The sequence below is a fragment of the Dermacentor variabilis genome, chromosome 1, assembly GCF_050947875.1.
Source record: "Dermacentor variabilis isolate Ectoservices chromosome 1, ASM5094787v1, whole genome shotgun sequence".
Taxonomy (NCBI): Eukaryota; Metazoa; Arthropoda; class Arachnida; order Ixodida; family Ixodidae; genus Dermacentor; species Dermacentor variabilis.
In genome coordinates, this window is record NC_134568.1 from 284,519,620 (window position 1) to 284,540,835 (window position 21,216).

Here is a 21,216-nt window from a genome sequence, read left to right on the forward strand (position 1 = left end):
GTGTGACGACTGGTTGCCTGCAGCGGAACGACTGCGCGGAATTCCTGCCTGCGAGGTTTGGTGAGTGCGGGACTTTCTTCTTCTGAGCTTTGCCAGGCTTTTTGTTAGTGTCAGAAACAGAGCTGGTAATTGTGGTTGTCGTTGCTGCCGGGTTAGTTTGCGGCAAGACAATAGTAAGCAGTAGAGAAAGCAGCATTCAGAGCAGCCATGGATTTGAAGTCGTTGCGCAAACCGAAATTGTTGGAGCTTGCAAGAGAGTTGGGTCTGGATGTCTCAGACAAACTAAGAAAACCTGAACTGCTAAAGGCTATTCTTGAGTTAGAGGCTGAGGATGACGAGCTGTCGGAATGCCTTGAGACTATTGAAGAGAGGGAGACTGCAAAAGAAAAAGAAGAGCGGGAACGTAAAGAACAGAAAGAGCGAGAGCAACAAGAGCGTGACCGTCAACACGCTTTGGAAATGAAGCGTCTTGAGGTAGAAATGGAACGCGCTCGTAATGGAAGTCAGGCACACGGTGCAGGAGAACGCGTATTGTTCAAAATGACTGACCTGATGCGGCCGTTTAAGCTTGGAGAGGACATTGGTTTGTTCCTGGTTAACTTTGAGCGAACGTGCGAGAAGCAGGGGTTCTCTCGGGAAACGTGGCCACAGCGCTTGCTCACTTTGTTACCCGGCGAGGCGGCCGACGTAGTCGCTCGCTTGGATAGAGAGGAGGCAGAGGATTTCGACAAAGTAAAATCGAGTCTGCTAAAAAAGTACCGGCTGTCTGCGGAGGCGTTCCGTCGGAAGTTTCGGGAAAATGAGAAAGGCAGAAGTGAGTCATATACAGAGTTTGCGTATAGGCTTATGTCGAACATGCAGGAGTGGCTCAAAGAAGAGAAAGCGTTTGGTGACCACGATAAAGTTCTGCAGTGTTTCGGGCTAGAACAGTTTTATAGTCGGTTACCGGAGAACGTGCGATACTGGGTCTTGGATAGGCCAGACGTGAGTACGGTGGCTAGAGCCGCTGAGCTAGCCGAGGAGTTTGTGACGCGTCGAGCTCGCGGAGCTAAGGACGGTCAAAAGGGTGAATTTGGCTCGAAGTTTGAGAGGCCGAAGTTCACACCCATGAGAGCAAAGGGGAACACGCGTAGTGCGGATGCGAGTGGAAGCAGTGCGACCGAACCTAAGGAGACGGCGGCAGCCGAAGCCGAACGCAGAAAGCGGTTCGAGATGAGGCGAGCGGGCGTTTGTTATACGTGCCAGAGGCCGGGTCACTTTTCGGCGCAGTGTCCGGAAACAACACCAAAAGTTGTGTTTTTTTCAATAGGCAGCACTGACGAGAACATGAAGCTTCTCGAGCCTTACATGCGAGACCTCCTCGTAAACGGGAAAGAGTGCCGAGTGCTTCGCGATTCCGCAGCTACGATGGATGTAGTTCACCCGTCTTACGTAGAACCCCATATGTTCACGGGCGAGTGCGCGTGGATCAAGCAAGCCGTGGAAGCTCATAGCGTGTGTCTGCCAGTAGCAAAAGTGCTTATTGAAGGACCTTTCGGAGCGCTTGAGACGGAGGCGGCAGTGTCATCTATGCTGCCACCCCAGTACCCGTACCTATTTTCAAACAGGTCCGATCACCTCCTGCGCGAGAAGGGGCTTTTGTTTGGTGAAGCTAGTGTTCAGGCCTTAACCAGATCGAAGGTTCGGGAGCTCGCTGCAAAGGCGGTAGTTGCGGGGCCGACGTTATCAAACAACGAAAAAGGGTCAGAGGCGCAGCAAGCTGATATTCAGAGCACGCCCGAACTGAATAAAATTGAGTCTGTAGCATTGAAGGCGCCAGATACTGGAGAGGAAAATCCCGATTCGGGAAAGTTAGAAGAGCTATCGACTGATTTGCTCATCGCGCCTACGTCAGACGGACTTGATAGGTTGCTAAAAGTCAGCCGGTCGGCTTTGATAGCCGAGCAAAAAAAGGATGGCAGCCTGGAAAACGTGCGCTGCAATGTCAAAGAAGGTATCGCCAGGAAAACTGCGCGTTTTGTGGAAAGAGGTGGAGTCCTGTACCGGAAGTATCTAGACCGCCGAGGAGTGGAGTTCGATCAGCTGGTCGTGCCTCAATGCTATCGTCAGGATCTGTTGCGCTTGTCACATGGGGGTTCGTGGTCCGGACACCTAGGAGTTAAGAAAACTAAGGACCGTCTCTTGCAAGAGTACTATTGGCCAGGGTGTTTTCGGGACGCAGACCATTTCGTGAGGACATGTGACACTTGTCAGCGGGTGGGCAAACCAGGGGACAAATCGAGGGCGCCGTTGAAATTGGTACCTATCATTACGGAGCCTTTTAGACGGCTCGTTATTGATACTGTGGGACCTCTGCCGGTAACAGCCACGGGGTACAGACACATTTTGACTGTGATCTGCCCAGCGACAAAGTTCCCTGAAGCAGTGCCGCTTAAAGAACTCAGCTCAGTTGAGATAGTTAATGCACTACTGTCCATATTTGCGCGAGTTGGTTTTCCTGCAGAAATTCAATCAGATCAGGGCACAGTGTTTACTAGCGCTTTGACGACAACTTTTCTCGAAAGGTGTGGGGTAAAGCTGTTACACAGCTCAGTGTACCACCCACAGTCGAATTCCGTTGAGAAGCTCCACTCCGTCATGAAGCGCGTGTTGAGAGCCTTGTGTTTTGAACATCAAACTGACTGGGAGCTGTGTCTGCCTGGGGTGATGTTTGCTTTAAGGACCGCGCCGCATGCGGCTACGGGGTTTTCGCCAGCTGAACTGGTGTACGGTCGCTCGCTTCGATCTCCGCTTCGCATGCTTCGAGAATCATGGGAAGGTAGGGGCGACGACCCAGTCGTGGTGGAGTACGTGCTTAAGCTCCTCGAACGCTTAAGAAGGGCACAGGAGTTGTCAGGTGAAGCAATGGCAAAGGCCCAGCAGAGGGCCAAGGTTTATTATGATCGGACAGCCAGGGCCCGTCGTTTTGAGGTTGGCGATGAGGTCATGATATTGCGCACATCGCTAAACAACAAACTAGACGTGCAGTGGGAGGGCCCAGCACGAATTGTTCAGAAACTGTCGGACGTTAACTACGTGGTAAGTCTGCCAGGAAAGCGGAAAGCACAGCAAGTTTACCACTGTAATCTGCTCAAACCTTATAGACAAAGGGAAGCAGTGGTGTGCATGATGGTAAACGTTCCTGAAGAGCTTCCGGTCGAGCTTCCAGGACTAGGCTCAGTGACGAACAGGGAAGACACCGGTCAATTCATTAGTGACCTTATCAGTAAAGCACCGCTGTCGCCTGAGCAGAAAACCGAACTACACCAGCTATTACGAGAGTTTCAAGGTCTGTTCTCTGAGAGGCCTGGTAGGACTTCTGTACTTACTCATGATATAGAACTTACCTCCCCAGAGCCAGTACGATCCAAGGCGTATCGGGTGTCACCCCGCCAGAGCGATATTATGGAGGCTGAGGTAAAGAAAATGCTACAGCTCGGTGTTATTGAGGCAGGTGAGAGTGATTATACCTCCCCTTTGATTTTAGTTGAGGTACCGGGCAAGGAACCTCGTCCTTGCGTCGACTACCGCAGGCTTAATTCCATCACTAAGGATCAAATTTATCCGATCCCTAACATCGAGGAGCGCCTTGAGAAAGTTAGTAGCGCTCAGTTTATTTCCACCCTAGATCTTGTCAGGGGTTATTGGCAGGTTCCACTTACAGAAGAGGCTAGTAGGTATGCGGCGTTCATTTCACCAATGGGAACATTCCGTCCTAAAGTGTTGAGTTTTGGTTTGAAGAACGCGCCATACTGTTTTTCAAGTCTCATGGATAAAGTGTTGCGGGGACAGCAAGAATTCGCTTTACCGTATCTAGACGACGTAGCGATATTCTCCGCATCCTGGTCTGAGCATATGACACACTTGCGGGCAGTGCTAACCCGCCTGCGCGAAGCAGGCTTGACAGTCAAGGCTCCTAAGTGCCAGTTAGCACAGGCCGAGGTTGTCTACCTCGGTCACATGATTGGTCAGGGTCGTCGCCGCCCCTCTGAAATAAAAGTGGCCGCTGTGCGAGACTTTCCGCAACCGCGCACAAAGACCGATATTCGGTCGTTCTTAGGTGTCGCCGGCTACTATCAGAGGTACATCCCTAGGTACTCTGATATCGCGGCTCCCCTGACGGATGCTCTAAGAAAGACAGAGCCTCAAACAGTCGTCTGGGACGAGACAAAGGAAAGAGCTTTTAGCGCCCTAAAGAGTGCCCTAACAAGCCAGCCTGTGCTACGATCGCCAGACTATACAAAAGGGTTCATTGTTCAGTGCGATGCTAGTGAGCGAGGCATGGGCGTTGTACTGTGCCAACGGGAAAATGGAGAAGTAGAACACCCCGTCCTGTATGCTAGTCGTAAGCTGACCAGTCGTGAGCAGGCGTATAGCGCCACCGAGAAAGAGTGTGCATGTCTCGTGTGGGCCGTTCAGAAATTGTCATGCTATCTAGCCGGCTCGAGGTTTATCATTGAGACGGATCACTGCCCTCTCCAATGGCTGCAGACCATCTCTCCCAAAAATGGCCGCCTCCTGCGCTGGAGCCTCGCTTTACAACAATATTCCTTTGAGGTGCGTTACAAAAAGGGGAGTCTCAACGGTAACGCCGATGGCTTAAGTCGAAGCCCCTAACGTAGGAATCAGCCTCAAAATTGTTTGTTACTGATGTTTTTCTTCCTGAGGCAGGATTTTTCTTTAACATATTGCTTTTGTTTAGTGTTTCAAAGTGATGATATGCTTTCTAGTGCAATTTTTCAATTTGTGGACGCGTTCTGAGTGATGCTAGACTACTGTAAGGAACTAGGCAGTGGTATAAAAAGGGGAAAGAGCCTGGCAGGGCTTAGTGAGGGTTGTGCCGTGCTTGCTGACTGAGCGGTTGAGTTTTCAGCGTAGTTCTAACGCTTGCCGGGAACGAGAACAAAAATGTGAACTCTCCCGAAGTCACTTTGCAGTGTCCCGTGCGAACCTGAACGAGAGAACGAGGCCTTCTCTGTGCGCTGCGCTCCAGAAACGTCAAGGGACGCCCGACTTCGGTTATGAGCATCATCGAGCGACCTCCCTCCGGACAGCGGATGCAGTCCCCTGTCCATCGGGATCTCCTTCCCCCGGCGGGGCGGTCTGTTGCGTTTCGCCTGCGACACGTGGTTTTGCCGGCGCGACTGCGGCGGGGCGGCAGACATTTTGGCCCGATCGTCGTCGCCGCAACACTCATCGCCAGGTGTTTCCAGGCGCGTCTGCGGCGATGCGACCGCCTAGGGATCCTCCTCGCATTCCAGTCATTGTGCCCGAAACAGGCGATGCCAAAGCAGGGATCTCATTCCAGTTATTGGGCCCGAAACAGGCGATGCCAAAGCAGGGATCTCGTTCCAGTCATTGTGCCCGAAACAGGCGATGCCAAAGCAGGGATCTCATTCCAGTTATTGGGCCCGAAACAGGCGATGCCAAAGCAGGGATCTCGTTCCAGTCATTGTGCCCGAAACAGGCGACGCCAAAGCAGGGACCATCCTCTCATTACAGTCATTGTGTCCGACCGGCAGCGCCACGACAGGGTGCTACGAGATCGTGCGCAGCGCCACGACAGGGTGCTACGAGATCGTGCGCAGCGCCACGACAGGGTGCTACGAGATCGTGCGCAGCGCCACGACATGGTGCTACGGCATCGCTACGACAGTGTGCGTCACCATTAGCCCATTGTACATTCACGTGCTCGTCTTTTGAGGGGTTCCTTCTTGCCCTCAACTGCGAGAGTATAAAAACAGCTGCCCCCGGACGCCAAAAGGAGGGCTCCGATTTCTTCTGTTGAGTGAAGTGCTCTCCCGTCTCTCTACTACGGTCAAACCTGACCGCCAACTCTTTGCGATGTTAAAATAAACAAGTTGTTTCGTTGTTACCAGTCGACTCATGCTTTGCCGGGACCTTCGGATGCTTCCAGTTGTACCCCAGGCCGCCAGGCCAACGCTACCCTTGGGGCTTGCGACCCAGGTACAACCACGGGCGTCAGCGCCGAGTTCCCAACAGATCGTACCAGCAGTCAGACCCAAACAGCGGCTCTTGAAGACTGCGGAGAGGCGCACTCGTAAAGTTCACCTGTTACAATACGCCCCTCTGGCACGTTGTGCTGCTTTGCTTGTGGACGTTTGTCTGAATTTGGTGACGCGGGTAGCTTCATCGTCTTTTAACCTGTTCAGTCAAAAGTAGTGAGTTACGACCGCCAGATAATTGTTTAGTTATTTTCGTGGGACTGCGCTGGCCGACGAGCTTGGCGTCCGACGATAGGACCAGCACTCTACAACTAAAGCTTTCGTCGGCCTCCAAAGAAAGTATGTTCTGTGCTGGGCTGCGGTTTCGACACCCGTACTTTTCCTGCACCGCTTTCCGCGCTGAAAGCGTGACACGCCCATCAAGTAGAATGGCTGGGCATATGAATATTTAATTAATTAATTATCGGGTTTTACGTGCCAAAACCACTTTCTGATTATGAGGCACGCCGTAGTGGAGGACTCCGGAAATTTCGACCACCTGGGGTTCTTTAACGTGCACCTAAATCTAAGTACACGGGTGTTTTCGCATTTCGCCCCCATCGAAATGCGGCCGCCGTGGCCGGGATTCGATCCCGCGACCTCGTGCTCAGCAGCCTAACACCATAGCCACTGAGCAACCACGGCGGGTCATATGAATATGCAAGTCTAATGGCAGGCCACCAAAACGAAGTTCGCGCCTTCGAGAACAAAATTACGTCACTTCTGTTTTTAACGGATATGGCGTCACATTATTTTTTTTCCCGCCGGAAGTGTTCCCTGGTCAGACAGATGGCGCTGAGCCCCATTAACCGCAATGTTTTGAACGTATGGACTTCTGTGGAAGCTTCGATACCAGGTATATTTACCTTTATTAATCTCTGACAGTGTAAGTGCATCCACCAAGCCCAAAACGTCAGCAACATCGACAAGGAACTGATCCCAGTGTTTCTTTTTATGCATCTCATGCTTGTGTGAACGACTAAAAAAAGGAGGCTTTTCACAGTTTTCGAAGTTAGATCCCAATGAAGCGAAGTCCGGGAGAGAAATATAGTTTTTCGCCATGAATTTTAAACCATCCTATCGACGTCAGTGACTGCAAGTAATCCTGTTAATAGGGCCTCCGTCTTTCTTTAGTGCTAATATCCTTGCATTCCTTACCCAGGCATACCTATAGCTGTTTTCCTTGCTTTTAGATTGAGTTCTCCAAAAAAAGTTTCTTAGTTGCCTGGGTCAGGTTTTGATTGAGATACATAGCAAGTAAGTTTTCTTCTCTGTGCCAAGGCACGATGCTTGCGGTGAGCCGTCAGGCAAGTGTCCCGCAAAAACGGGAACGAAAATCGAATCAGCATGACTGGCGTTTTATCTTTTCTGGCAGGCAGACGGTGAACCGCAAGTAAGTTACGGGCTTCTAAATTTATTATTTCCGGCTTCTGTGCGAGATCCGCAATAGCAGTTCGCAAGTTTTCTCCCGGCGAAAACGCAAGCCCGTGTAGCTCGAGGTTCGGCAGTCTGTTATATATAACAGCCTGTCGTATACTACGACACAGAGCAGTATACTGCTCACAGCCATTAATATCGGCCCGCAACTGAACAATTTCATTATATTGGGTATTCACAGTTGCCGTCAGCGACACCACTTGAGTTTCTAGGCTTTTCAAGGCGGAGTCTGACTCTTTCGTCTGTATCACAACTGTCATAGGCTGACAAAAAAAAAAAACTGTACAAAGTTCTGCAACTCAACTACAGTCTCTTTCACTGATATCATTTCATCTATTTTTGGTTTCACAGCTAAGAGCCCGTCGAGCTTTTCTCGAACAGGCAGAATAGCGGCCATCGTGTCCTTAATTCTCCTTAGTTCTTTTCTGAGAGCGTTTAATTCCTTTGCGAAAGAGCTAGGATCACCAGCTACTGCAGTGCCTTCAGGATTATGCGCTGTCAGTAAGCTGTTATCTCGTGCAGCTGTTCTGCATTGCATACATTTCCAGGGCTCTCTTTTTGCCACGTCCATTGCTGCAAACGTGTTTTCCGCCACTCCCGAACAGTTTTTGCCAAGGCGATAGCCTAGCTTGCGTTCCAAACACATCAGGAACCTGCCATCACCTGGCAGCTTCTCTGAACACGATTGACATTTAGTTCGGTCAGGCATGGTCACGAAAATATAGATAAAGCTTAATATTCTGTCTGCTCAAAACTTATCACATAAGCGTCGGGTTCAAAATAACAAACTGCACCTTATAGCATTAGCACAAGTTTCAATATAACAGGGCAGCAATCGGCAACACTGGCAACGAACTTTGTTCTTAAAGTTAATGGCTCACCTGCCAAGACGATAAACGGGGCGATAGGTATTCGTTGGTATCTTCGCCACCGACTGCCAATCAATCAATCAATCAATCAATCAATCAATCAATCAATCAATCAATCAATCAAATGTGTTTATTAATGTGCCCGGAAACAACCTCGAGGGTCTTGGTGCTCGGGCACTCGGCAAAACAATGCACATGAAGAACAATGCAAGCTCACACACACATACATACACACATACACACGCGCGCACACCTAAACAAAGCATAATAATTTCCCGAATTCAGATTCAGAGCATAAAATGTGTACACGAAGAGAACACAAAGCAAAAGTGGAGAAACACAAAAAAGGATTACAGAATGACGGAACAGGCAACAAATATGAGTTTTTGTTCAGTTATTGAAATGCCTCTGGCAACTCCTTCCAGGAAAATATTAAAATTAGGCGCGAAGATATCCAGGCACTCTGAATGGGCGTTATATGTCGCCTGCACTCTAGATAGAGGGTAACAAAAACTGAAGGCTAAAAGGCGCGCTGTTTCCTTGTGCCTTTCTGCAGAATGTAAAAGAGCACATTAGAAAGCAAATGCGAGCAGCAGATTTTTCTATGTATTAATTTGTGAAGAAAAAGAACATCCGATTTATTGCGTCTACAGGTGAGGGTAGGTAACGTGAGTGTATGTGTTAGCTCTACGGAGATGGGAGGCTTTTGACAGAATCGATGTTTAAATATAGATGTGAACCTTTGTGCACATTTTCGAGAAGTTCACAATTTGACCTACGAGTGCCGCCCCAAACTACGGAGCTGCACTCAAGAACAGGAAGGCATATGCTCTTATATAACGTTACAAATGGCCCAGGTTGTTTGAAGTCTCTCGTCACCCCAAATACTGTGCCGAGTGTTCGAAGTGCACGCTGCCTCGTCTGTTGAGCGCGCACGGGCGAGAAACTCGGAGAGCTATCGAAGTACACTCCAAGATCCTTCGTTCCCTGAGCTCTTGGCAGGAGAACCTCTTTAACGCTGTAGGGAAATAAAGTCGTGTTAGTCTTGCGCGTGAAGTTTACAACTTTCTTTTTTGATGCATTTATGACCAGCTTGGTTTTCAGCGCACCATGACACAAAATTTGCAATGTCCTTCTGAAGAGCAGTGCAATCATTTACATTTTTTTACCGCTTTCAAAATTGTTTTACCGCTTTGAAACCCAGGTAGTCCGATGTGCTGAAAAGTTTCGCGTCATCAGCATATAACAAAATTAAAGAGTTTTGTATGACTGCCGAAACGTCGTTAATAAAGAGCAAGAAAAGAAGAGGCCCCAGGACAGACCCTTGAGGAGCTCCACTTGTAATAGCATAAAGTTCTGAAGACTGACCATTTACGCTAATGTAGCATTACCGGTCGCGTAGGTAGCTTCTTATCAGCGCTGTGACAGAGTGGTGCAGATCAAGTTGTGTCAACATTTGAACGCGTATTTTGTGGCGTATACGACATCAAACACCTTACTGAGGTCAAAATAAATGACATCCAGCTGTCCTTATACACTGCTTGAGAGGCATGCATCATGAAGCTAACGAGGTTAGTAGTTGTGGAGCGTCTCAATATGAAAGCATGCTGCTGAGGAATGATAGTAATTTTAATAGAGGATGAAATTACTGAGTGCAGAGTTGACTCGAATAATTTGGATGCTGCGCAGGAGAGAAATATGCCTGTAGTTACTCGTAGGAGTTCTTACCCTTTAAAGACGGGAACGATCCGTGCTGTTTCTCAAGCCTCTGGTAATGTGTCCGTTTTTAAAGCAGAATTAAAAGTGCAAGTAAGCACTGGAACAAGCAAGGACCCGTACGGCTTAATCAAACAGGTGGCATGTCATCAGAACCACACAAAAAAGACGGTTTTAAGCGTTTGATGCTTTTAAAGACAAGTTATTCTGAGACCGCTAGACTTGAATCCAGTTAACATCGGCGAATCATATTACGCAGATGTCATTACCCAGCGGCACATATCCAAGTTGGCGTCAAATAGGTAAAGATTGGCAGATACTCAATGGCACATACCCGCGGGAACGGTCCACATTCTAATGCGAAACATTCTTCACGAGCTCAATTGAGCCAGTATTCTGCAACGACTATCTGGTGGATATCTGAGGGTTTTCATGAGCCGATTATGAAGATAGTGCAACCTAAAACGTGGGTCGATGCACCACTGGGGCCACTGTGTATCTGCCGCGGGGCATATGCCATTGTTCAATGAACTTTTTTGACGCCACTTCCACTATCCTGGCGTTACGTGTAGTTGCGCAGGTGATTAGCTTGCCTGCGTTGTCAACCACTATCGAAGCTGCCTTAATGTAATTTGTACGTGATCGCGAGATCACGTACCGAGTTGAGCGGCCACACGCCCTGGGACAGCACTGCACCGTGGAGATCGACTATTCAGAGTTACTGCACTACCACAGAGGCAAGAGAATTAGATACTCCCCGCCACACAAAGCCTTAACACAGAAAGAAGCAGCTAGTTGGCGGATGCTGCAAACGGGAACCTTCTCTAACTTACATATAGTAAACAAGATGTATCCTACACAATTTAGGAACACATGCCCGTGGTGCGGGCCACCCCCACGCTTTACCATATAACCTGGGAGTGTAAACGTAACTACACATTCCACCAACACAAAACCCCGAGTGCGGAGCAGTGGGAGAGCCGGCTCACCAGCTGCGAGCTCGCCGCCCAAAGGGCAATGGTGCAGCACGCAAGCGAAGCAGCGCGGCTCAGTGGAGCTCTGGACTAGGGGCCCAACCCTGATAAGAAGGTCAAGCGTCTGCAGCGATGAAGACGAAGACCGAACGCTAAACCCTTAATGGACCAAATAAAGTTTTCTCTCTCTCTCTCTCTCTCCCTCTTTGACGCCAACTTGGGTATGTGCCACTGGATGTATGTCGTTCTTGAATGAACCTCTGCAACCTGAACTTGGGTCACTGGGTATCACAGCAATAACAAACGCCTCCTACGCGCTGACATCTGCGCAATGCTTCGCATTACGTATGGTGTCGAGTGGATTTGAAACAGAGCAGCGCGGTTTTGACGGGGACAAGCAGGGAGAAACGACACGGACGAGCGCTGACTTGCAACTGAAGTTTATTGCTTGGAACGAAGAATATATATGAGCTCCAACCAAACGTAGAAACAAGAAAAGACATACATATATTCACAGTCAATCATACATGCCGCACTGAACCAGGGAGATAACTGTAATCATCATATCCCCCCCCCCCCGCTAAAAATGCCTGTTCTTTGGACGTAATCGATAAGGAGGGGCTACTGACGCATGCATCTTTTGACCAGGCGATGTGCGCTGCTTCGACGATTTCACGCGTTAGTTGGTTACTATGTTTACTTAAAACTTGTGTTCGAGCGAAGTCAGAGTGGCAAGCCTTGCTGTCGCAGTCTCTACAGTGGATGCCAAGATGCCCTTTTACAGTATTATGCACATTGTTGTTGTGCTTCTTCAGGCGTTCATTATGGCTGTGGTGTTGTCCCCGTCAAACCGCGCTGTTCTGTTTCGAATATAGCTTACCAACTCGCCCAAACGTCCCTTTTAACGAGTGGATTTGACTGTGCTTAATTTATTGGCCCGCGAAAATGGCCAGATACCAGATGCCCGTTACAGAAAACTGAGTTGCACTCGTCAAGAATGCTTCGCATTGAAATCGATGTGCGGAGAAAATTGCGGATGAACTGCACTGCGTGGATCCGTTGGTATTTGGCGTGCATGAGTTTTAACAGCGTGATGTGTATTTTATTTATTGAAAGGGTGCTATTGGTCGTCTCCCACGCAGGAATGCCACGCACATCTCGACTCGAGATTCGGGGTGACTCAACAGTGTTGAAGAGTGCTGCGTGTGTGAGGTAACGCACTTGTTCTCTGGGTCACCGTGCTACGCGTCATCAGGTACACGTAGTCCGGCTGGCCTACTTGCACGTTCGCACAGAGTGCAGCACCTCGATCGGGCGTTGCCCTCGCTATCAGCAACGGCTTCACAGCGCGCACTTGAGATGTAACTGCTGAGCGCAAGCCTCGTTGCTCGCCTACTTTCCCAGTGACAATGTTACACACCCGCCGCGATAAGATACCAGCGCCATTTGGGCGTTTCACGGCGATCAATTCGCCGCCGGTTGAAAGAGATATTGCATGTGTGATATTCACGCAAAAATGCCCTACTTCAGGGTTCAGTGTTTGCGGCGGGCACGGAATGACAGAGCTCGACGAATAGCGCTTTGCTAAATTATATTCCACGCTGCGTCGTTGTGGTCTTCAGGCTACATTTGCAGGCGCCGCCATACGTGTATACTGTTAGCGTTAATGACTATTGCTTCAGTTTTCATAGTGGCACGTGCGCGTCTCATGGAAACCGACTGCAGCGAACAAACAGTTGCATCTGCTTATTGATAACATGCTTAGCTTGGCTGGGTTCACCCGCCGTGGTTGCTTAGCGACTATGGTGTTGGGCTGCTAAGCACGAGGTCGCGGGATCGAATCCCGGCTACGGCGGCTGCATTTCGGTGGAGGCGAAACACCCGTGTACTTTAATTGAGGTGCACAGTAAAGAAACCCAGGTGGCCCGGAGTCTCCACTACGGCGCGCCTCGTAATCAGATCGACGTTTTGGCCCGTAAAATCACATAGTTTAATTGTTTGCTGGCTTCGTTTCAGAAATTTCTCTCTGTTATCAACGCGCATGCTGTATTGAAAAATTCATTCCTCCATTGTCTTTATCAAAGGTACAAGTTATTTCGCTCGCTACTTCTAATGAAATGTGACGATAACACGGTTATATCATACTGCCTGCCAATATTTTGTTGTTCTTGCATGTAAAGTTTATAAACAAGCATTAACAGGTGTTTTCCGGCAGAAAAATTACGTACAATGAAAGGTAGACGGGACGAAACGCGAGAATTCGAGGAGCGTTTTAGCTCTGGGTTACTTATCTTAACACATGGGAAAAGAAAAGTCGTTTTTCTCCGCAGCCACTGCACCGAATTCGATGAGATTTGCCACATTTAAAAGAAAAGGTTAAAATCTAGTGACTGCAAAACCGGATGCCTGGTATAGGCCATCAATTTTTTTAAAGAATAGTTGAAAATCGAAAGTTTTTAGAAAACTAAACTAAGAAGTTCGCGACTATAACTCGGCAATAGAAAATGATGTAACAATTCTGTAAATTGCACATGATAGTGCATCTACAGTAGACAAAATTGATATATTATACGTGACTTTTATATGTACCACTAATATGTGAGTGGGACTCTTGCAAAACCGTTGTATATATTGTAACAAATTCACGTAAAATTAAATTGACATAACAAATTTGTCCGTTTTGGATGTTCTAACGGATGCAATTGACAGAAATGCAATATCTGTTCTTGGTACAGAATTACGGATTTCTAAACTGCATGCTTCTACCTTTTCTTTAGGTTTACGAATATTCAGTCATTTTTGTAAAATAAATTAGGGTCCTGCATTTTGCTTACAACCGTCAGTAGAATTTAACATTGTATCTCAAGTCCAATAATTTTTATTAAAATTGGTCCATGGGTTATCTCAGAAAAGTATTTCTGTGTTTCACATGTATTTGAATAGACGACTTCGGCGTTGGGCCCGAGCTATATCTTTCTCTTAATTCGGCAGATTGTGCTCAATGTGATGCTGTGCTGAGGAACTTTTCCTCTTTCACCCTCTCCGTCTCTATCCCTCTCTCACTCATTTTCAGTTGTTTTTGTTTCGCTGTCAAAAATCCGAGGACACCTAAGCACTTCTTGCGAGTTGTGAATCATCATCATCATCATCATCATCATCATATTTTATGTCCACTGTAGGATGAAGGCCTCTCCCTGCGATCTCCAATTTGCATCCAGTCAGCAGCGGCCAAAATGGACAGTCCACTAGGTGGATTCTTACAGAATACCACCCCCCCCCCCCCTGTCCTGTGACGCGATGGGATACATACAGGGACAATTTAAGCGAATCTTCTGGAGACCTGTTTTTGGACATGCTGCACAGCAAGAGAGTAGCTACCGCGGAGCTGAAGCTACCAGATCACTTCCCCGCCCCGCACTTACAGCTAAAAATGTGTGGACTGCCCGCAGGAAAGCGGAACGAATACTGATGAGAACATAGGGTAGCCCAGGAATGAAAACGATATCCAAAAGAATCAATGCACTTATTTGTCGGTACACAAGGAAGTTGGGAAGAGGACAGCGGGCGACTTTTTTCTTTATCCTGTCGGTCTTCACACCAATGTCAAGGATATGGTAAATGGTCGATAGCCTTGCTGAAAACTTCCGTACACACAAGGCTTCTGAAACCATCGCATTGAAACTATAGGGAAGACGCTGGCTTGTCTATCGAATGACCTCGTTCATATGTACTCCTCAGGCAGGTCAGTTGGCGCAAACAACCCACTTCCGCTGCAATGGTCGTCTCTGATGTATGCTCATTTTACCATGAAAGAGCTGGAGCTAGCTTTGAACAGCGTCCGACGTTGCTGTGTGATGGGACCAGACCTAATCAGTAACAAGATGCTCACTAACCTAACAGTGGAGCGACGACGTCAGCTGCTTGAATTTTTTAATAATGTGTGGGTCACGGGCGACATCCCACGCTTATGGAAAATTTCATGGATGGTGCCAGTGCTGAAACCAATAAAAGATCCAGCAGCACAGGACTCATACATGTCGCTGACCTCCTCTACAGCGAAGCTAATGGAGAAGATGGCATGTACAAGATTCACCTGGTATGTGAAACAGGGGCGGAAACTCCCATTGTTCATGTCTGGGTTTCGGCAGCCTCTTAGCGTTCAAGATAACGTGTTGGACCTGCTTAGCCATACAGAACACTGCAGTGCGAAAGGTTTCTCAACACTTGCTGTTTTTATGGGTGTTTCGAAGGCATACACGACTGTGTGTCTCAAACAGCCATCATCAGCCAGTTACAAGGGCTATAGAGGTCAACAGTCATATTTCGCGCTTCATTCACACATTTCTAAATGATTGCCGCATACGAGTTCGTCTTATTGAGAACGTTTTCAGTGAATAAATACGTATTTTTCGCTGCGTGCCACAGGGAAGTGTTCTATCTCGCTTATACCCGCACTGACCACAGCCTTAAAATCGGGGTGTCATTGTGCCGTACGGTACAGTGACTCATTCATCCCTAGGACAAGCACGGACTGGAATCGCCTTCCCGCATCAATCGCACTCATCACCGACTCTACCAACTTCAAGACCGCTGTTCAGAATGCCTTTTGTTAATATTTTTGTTAATACTTTTTGTTTGTATTTTTACTGCATTACTTCTTTTGACTCCACTCCTTTCTGTAACGCCTTCGGGCCTTGAAAGTACGTGAAATTAATAAATACCCCTGTCACACGGGCACCCGCGAACTCCTTTGAGCATGAAACTCCCTAATGAACATTTACGAGGAGGGAGTTGCGGCCATGTCACACAGCACAGTACGAGCTTTCGACGGGTGCCGCATGGGACACAAACGGCGCTGCTCCGCTTATCTCCGCGTGCAAAATTTCACCTATGCAGTCACCCTCAAAACAATCTACACGTAGCTTTTAGAGCGCAGCCCTTAAGCGCCCGTTCCTGCGATGAGCGCCGGCGTGCCTCGGCGGCGTTGGCCCCCGTAACCGAGCCAACGAGCAGAGCGAATGATGAAAGAGCAAACGGGGAGCGTAGCGGGGGATGAAAAGCGAGGGGAGCGCGAGGAGGAAAGCGGAGGGGGAGGCTACAGTGAAAACGTGAGGCGGAAAGTGGAGGAGGGAGGTATGGCGAGAACGTGAGAAGGAAAGCGTAGTGCCGCTATGCGGCGACGATGCCTACGAGATGGCGCCAGAGGAGCGCGCGTCGTCTTCACCGATGGAATCCGGCGAGCGCGTCCAACGATACTATGTATGAAAACAAAGCGCTGCATTTGCGAAGGTCAGTCCGCAGCGGCTACTATGAATCGCGTCGCCTACGCGCTGCCTCTCGCTATCTCCCGATTAGCGAGGTAGTCGCGCTCCGTTTGCAACGCGCCGCACGAGACAGATTGTCCACGCCAGCCAATATATCGCGAAATGAAAACCCGTATAGGGCAGCGCTCGAATTTTTCATTAGGGAGTATCGTAATCGTCGGTGAATTTTTTAACGCATTATGCAATGTAATAAAATCATAGCGAGAAACTGTGCTATATCCAGGTCCCAGAACCCAAGAGCACAGTGTGTTTCGTCCTGCCTTCCTTAAGGGTTGTTGTACACGAAAACTGGCTATTTTGGCACGTTGAAACAGGCATGTATCTTCTTCCGTGCTAGGAGCCGCGCAACCGCGTCAGAATCTGTGCACTTTAGCAGATATCAATCATGGTCTCATAAGATCATCAGCGGCAATATGCGGCGTTTCGCTCGTCCTTATAGTCTGTGCCGTGTGGTGTTGTTACATGACGTATAGCACTTCGGACCGCTGTTATTTGCATATGCACGGCCAACACGTTCATGATGACTAAAATCATCGTTCTTTTCCGGAACTTGTCGCTAGGTGTAATTGTGTCAACGCTTGTCCCGCCATACGAGCCGCTTCCGACCGTACACAGGTCCCAGGAAATGGGCTGCTTTTTTAAAGTAATTCTTTCTGTGCATTCATTATCATACTGCAGTTCGCGAGCACGCCAAACAAGGACACAAGGCAAAGGTAACATAAAGGTTGTTTGGCGTGTGGCCACTGCAGTATCGTAATGAATAGTGCATACGAACTCGCCCAACTTTCAGTACTTATATAATTATTTCATTGCTGTTAACTATTCTCTACAGGGAAAAAAGAGACGTCTCTGCCACTAAATATCAGTGCTGACGATAACTGCAACACGTATGGCCCGTTTAAGTAATCTAGAAATGCAATCTTACGTCTACTTTATCATGGCGTTGGCCACCAAAAACAACACAGCGAAAAGCATTGAACGCACTTAAACATTTCTCTGAAGACACAGACACACTAAACGTGTACTATAGGTGCCGCGCTGGTTACAGTTATCTAAGTGAAACCTGCTCCCACCATTTCTGTCTATGTGCACTTTTTTTGTATCATATGTGTATTATACACGCCTTTGAGCGCTTTCTGTGATGAAGCCCAGTTTTGACTGTTATGTCTCTGCATGCGTGTATTATGCCATATATGTATTTGCCTAACCTCAGCGGCTTTATTATTATTATTATTATTATTATTATTATTATTATTATTATTATTATTATTATTATTATTATTATTATTATTATTATTATTATTATTATTATTATTATTATTATTATTATTATTATTATTATTATTATTATTTTTATAGGGGTGGCCGTCATCATTTCAGAGTGACTGAGTCAATCAGTCAGGTTTTTTTTTTCTACTTGGACGAGTGGATGGCGTATTAAGTAAATGCTTACAAAGTTTGCCAAGGCTTCATTTACACTTTAGCAGAATATCTACATTATCAATGGCAGCCCGCATCTGTCCTGCGTACAAAATGCAAAAAAAAAAAGAAATAAAGAAATACATCACACGTGCTTCCACAGTTAATACAAAATACTTAAGAGGACATACGTAAACGAAAATATCACGTACAAAAAGTAATTAGGTGCAACAAAATGAAAAAGAAAGCACTTTCGGTTACAAAATCCCTACATATGATAAAACGCATGAAGTTCTTTTTGTGACGTGAAACGTCTTTAAAATCTGTCAGAGGGGGTCGCTTGCTAAAACCGCATGTAATGACAACATGCTATAGCATTATCGGCTATATATTTGCAGCCGTACTACTCACGCAGCCTATTTTGATATAGTTGTGCAGAGGAAGGAAGCCATTACTCGATCATGCTTGTGGCACCTGCACAGATGCCACTATTGTCCCGCCACGCATGACGCAATCGTAGCTACAGTTAGCCCTCACTCGGGGTTCAGAGAGGAATAGCTCGACATATACGTTTTGTCGATGCGAGCGGGAGTGGTTGCGTTTGAGGGAGTGGAGTCAGTCGTAGCAGGTATAATTGATGAAACTCAAACCTATGTTTATCAGGAGTCATGCATACAACTGTGCAATTTATTTCAGAAATGTTATGGTTGCTCGGATATATGGTGCCCCCGCGTACGACACGTACGGTTCACAAATGACATGCAGAGACACGGGCAGCAAGGGAGAGGTATGCCAATACTTAGGGCAGGTAGTGACGGCGGATCCGGATCAGGAGACGGAAATAATCAGAAGAATAAAAATGGGGTGGGGTTGCGTTTGGCAGGCATTCTCAGCTCATGAACAGTAGGTTGCCGTTATCCCTCAAGAGAAAAGTGTATAACAGCTGTGTCTTACCAGTACTCACCTACGGGGCAGAAACCTGGAGGCTTACGAAAAGGGTTCTACTCAAATTGAGGACGGCGCAACGAGCTATGGAAAGAACAATGATAGGTGTAACGTTAAGGGATAAGAAAAGAGCAGATTGGGTGAGGGAACAAACGCGAGTTAATGACATCTTAGTTGAAATCAAGAAAAAGAAATGGGGGGGGGGGGGGCATGGGCAGGACATGTAATGAGGAGGGAAGATAACCGATGGTCATTAAGGGTTACGGACTGGATTCCAAGGGAAGGGAAGCGTAGCAGGGGGCGGCAGAAAGTTAGGTGGGCGGATGAGATTAAGAAGTTTGCAGGGACGACATGGCCACAATTAGTACATGACCGGGGTTGTTGGAGAAGTATGGGAGAGGCCTTTGCCCTGCAGTGGGTGTAACCAGGATGATGATGATGATGATGATGATGATGATGATGATGATGATGATGCCAATTTGCCCGCGCCACCTTTGAACACGGCGGGCCAACTACGAGTATAGGGACCGAGCACGAGTGCGAGGTCGTACTTTAGGACCTCCACTAGCTGTATCATAAGTTAAGCATGTAAGCTTTTTAATGCGTGAACAAACGTCACACACTTTGGCAGCGTTGCGTAGATGAAAGAAGCCATTACTCGATCATGCATGTGTCGCGCGCGCAGATGGCGCCGTCCTCGCGCCACGCGTGACGTAATCGGAGCTAAATTTAGCCTCGCGCGCGGCGTTCAGGGAGGCGTACTTCGACAGTACGTTTGCCCATCCGCGTTTGAGGGCTCTCACTATGCCGTAGTAAGTAAAATTTATCAACCTAATTCTCGTGCCCATCAGGAGTTATAAGGCCTAGAAGTGTGCAAATTGTTGCAGATATTTCACGCTTGCTCGGTTGTATGCGCCCCTTCTTTCGACACGTAGGGTCCGGAAATGGCGTGAACAGACTCGGGCAGCAATACAAAAGGGTATCGAACCCGTTTGGCTACGGCGGAACGTGTCTGTCTCCACGGGGAGCGCGAGCGCAGCAGATCTAAGCAACCGCATTCAGGAGCCCCAACCTATACTACGAGTGCCGCGTGCTCACGCGGGCAGGGTCAGTCTCGGGCGCCACCAGCAGGGTGGTCATTTCTTTACGCCTATAGTGTCCAAGCAAGCACACTCTGTAATACAAGCGGGCGCACTACGATTAGGGAGCGAGAACGATTGCAAAATTAGACGGTAAGACCCCACTAGCTGCAGCATAAGTTAGGCATGTGAGCTTTCTAATGCTTGAATAAAGGTAACTTGCGCATTCGGTTACGTCGCTTCTGTACCCTGGTGCTCATGCACCGTCTGCTGCGCGCATAAAACGTTTCACGTACCGTACTGATCGAGACTGCGGCTGCATCCCCTGATAGGTCCTACCAGATTTTTGTTATTTCAATTTAAAAAAAGATATTGAAAGCTCTTTATTTTTTACATGCTGTGAACATGGTTCTTTTGAAAGTAACTTAAAAAATAGTTGCTAACATTTTCAGTCTGCTGGAGTTGTTCTTCTGTCAGACACATCCGATTTTTATATAGAGTCACTGTTTTTTTAATTAATATCTTTTTTTTTCTACTTTTACCATTCTCCCACATTTTAAGTCACTTCCCTGATGTTGAAATCTTCCTCGATCTGCGGCCTCTTAATAGTCCTTCCTCGTTTCCCTTCACGACTTGAGTCGATCGCCGTTACCTATTTGCCGCATGGAGCTCGATCTCGTCTCTCATTACGCAGCTGTGTAATAGTCTTGTCTCTCGAACCTTTGCAGCAATGCTCACGAGTTTGACCGTCCCTCAGATGTAGTTGTTCAACCACTGCAGTCTCGTTTAAGACACCCGAGTCATCAGAACGTTCGGCTTTTTGCCTGGAGTCGCTTGCGTTGCCTCATTTTCTCCGCGTGTCACTGCTTTGCAAACATATATTTCCAGCTTGACTGGCACCTTCTTGTCGCACTGATGTCGCGAAACATCATAGTTACCACTAGACAAGATTGCAACTAAATGCGTGCAAAGTTGATGAATTTTACGGTTCCAAATGCGCCTTCGTAGCTCTTCGTCTGCAAAATCCTATCTGTTCATATTAGCAACTTGTAACTGGAGCGGCTATAGGCAATAAGTATTCATGTTATCACGTGTGGTCGCGTTCGTTGCTGCTTCCGCGCGTTATTGGTCACGTGAATACTACGCCATTTAGCACAACGATCGTCATAAAATTTCTAGCGCGCGGCGAGCGAGAAGCACAGTTATTACGCACTCAGGTGCATGGTGGTACCCACTGTCCTAACGCTGCAAGTCTTTCAGCGCCGACCGTGGAACCGATATTGCCCAGTTGCAGGTTCGCCTGAAAACTGTTCATTTACTTACCCACTTCCTTATTAATAACAACACCTTGCCATAGTAATGTTCTTCATTACAGATATTAACACTTGTGATGCGCCGCCTATTGCCCA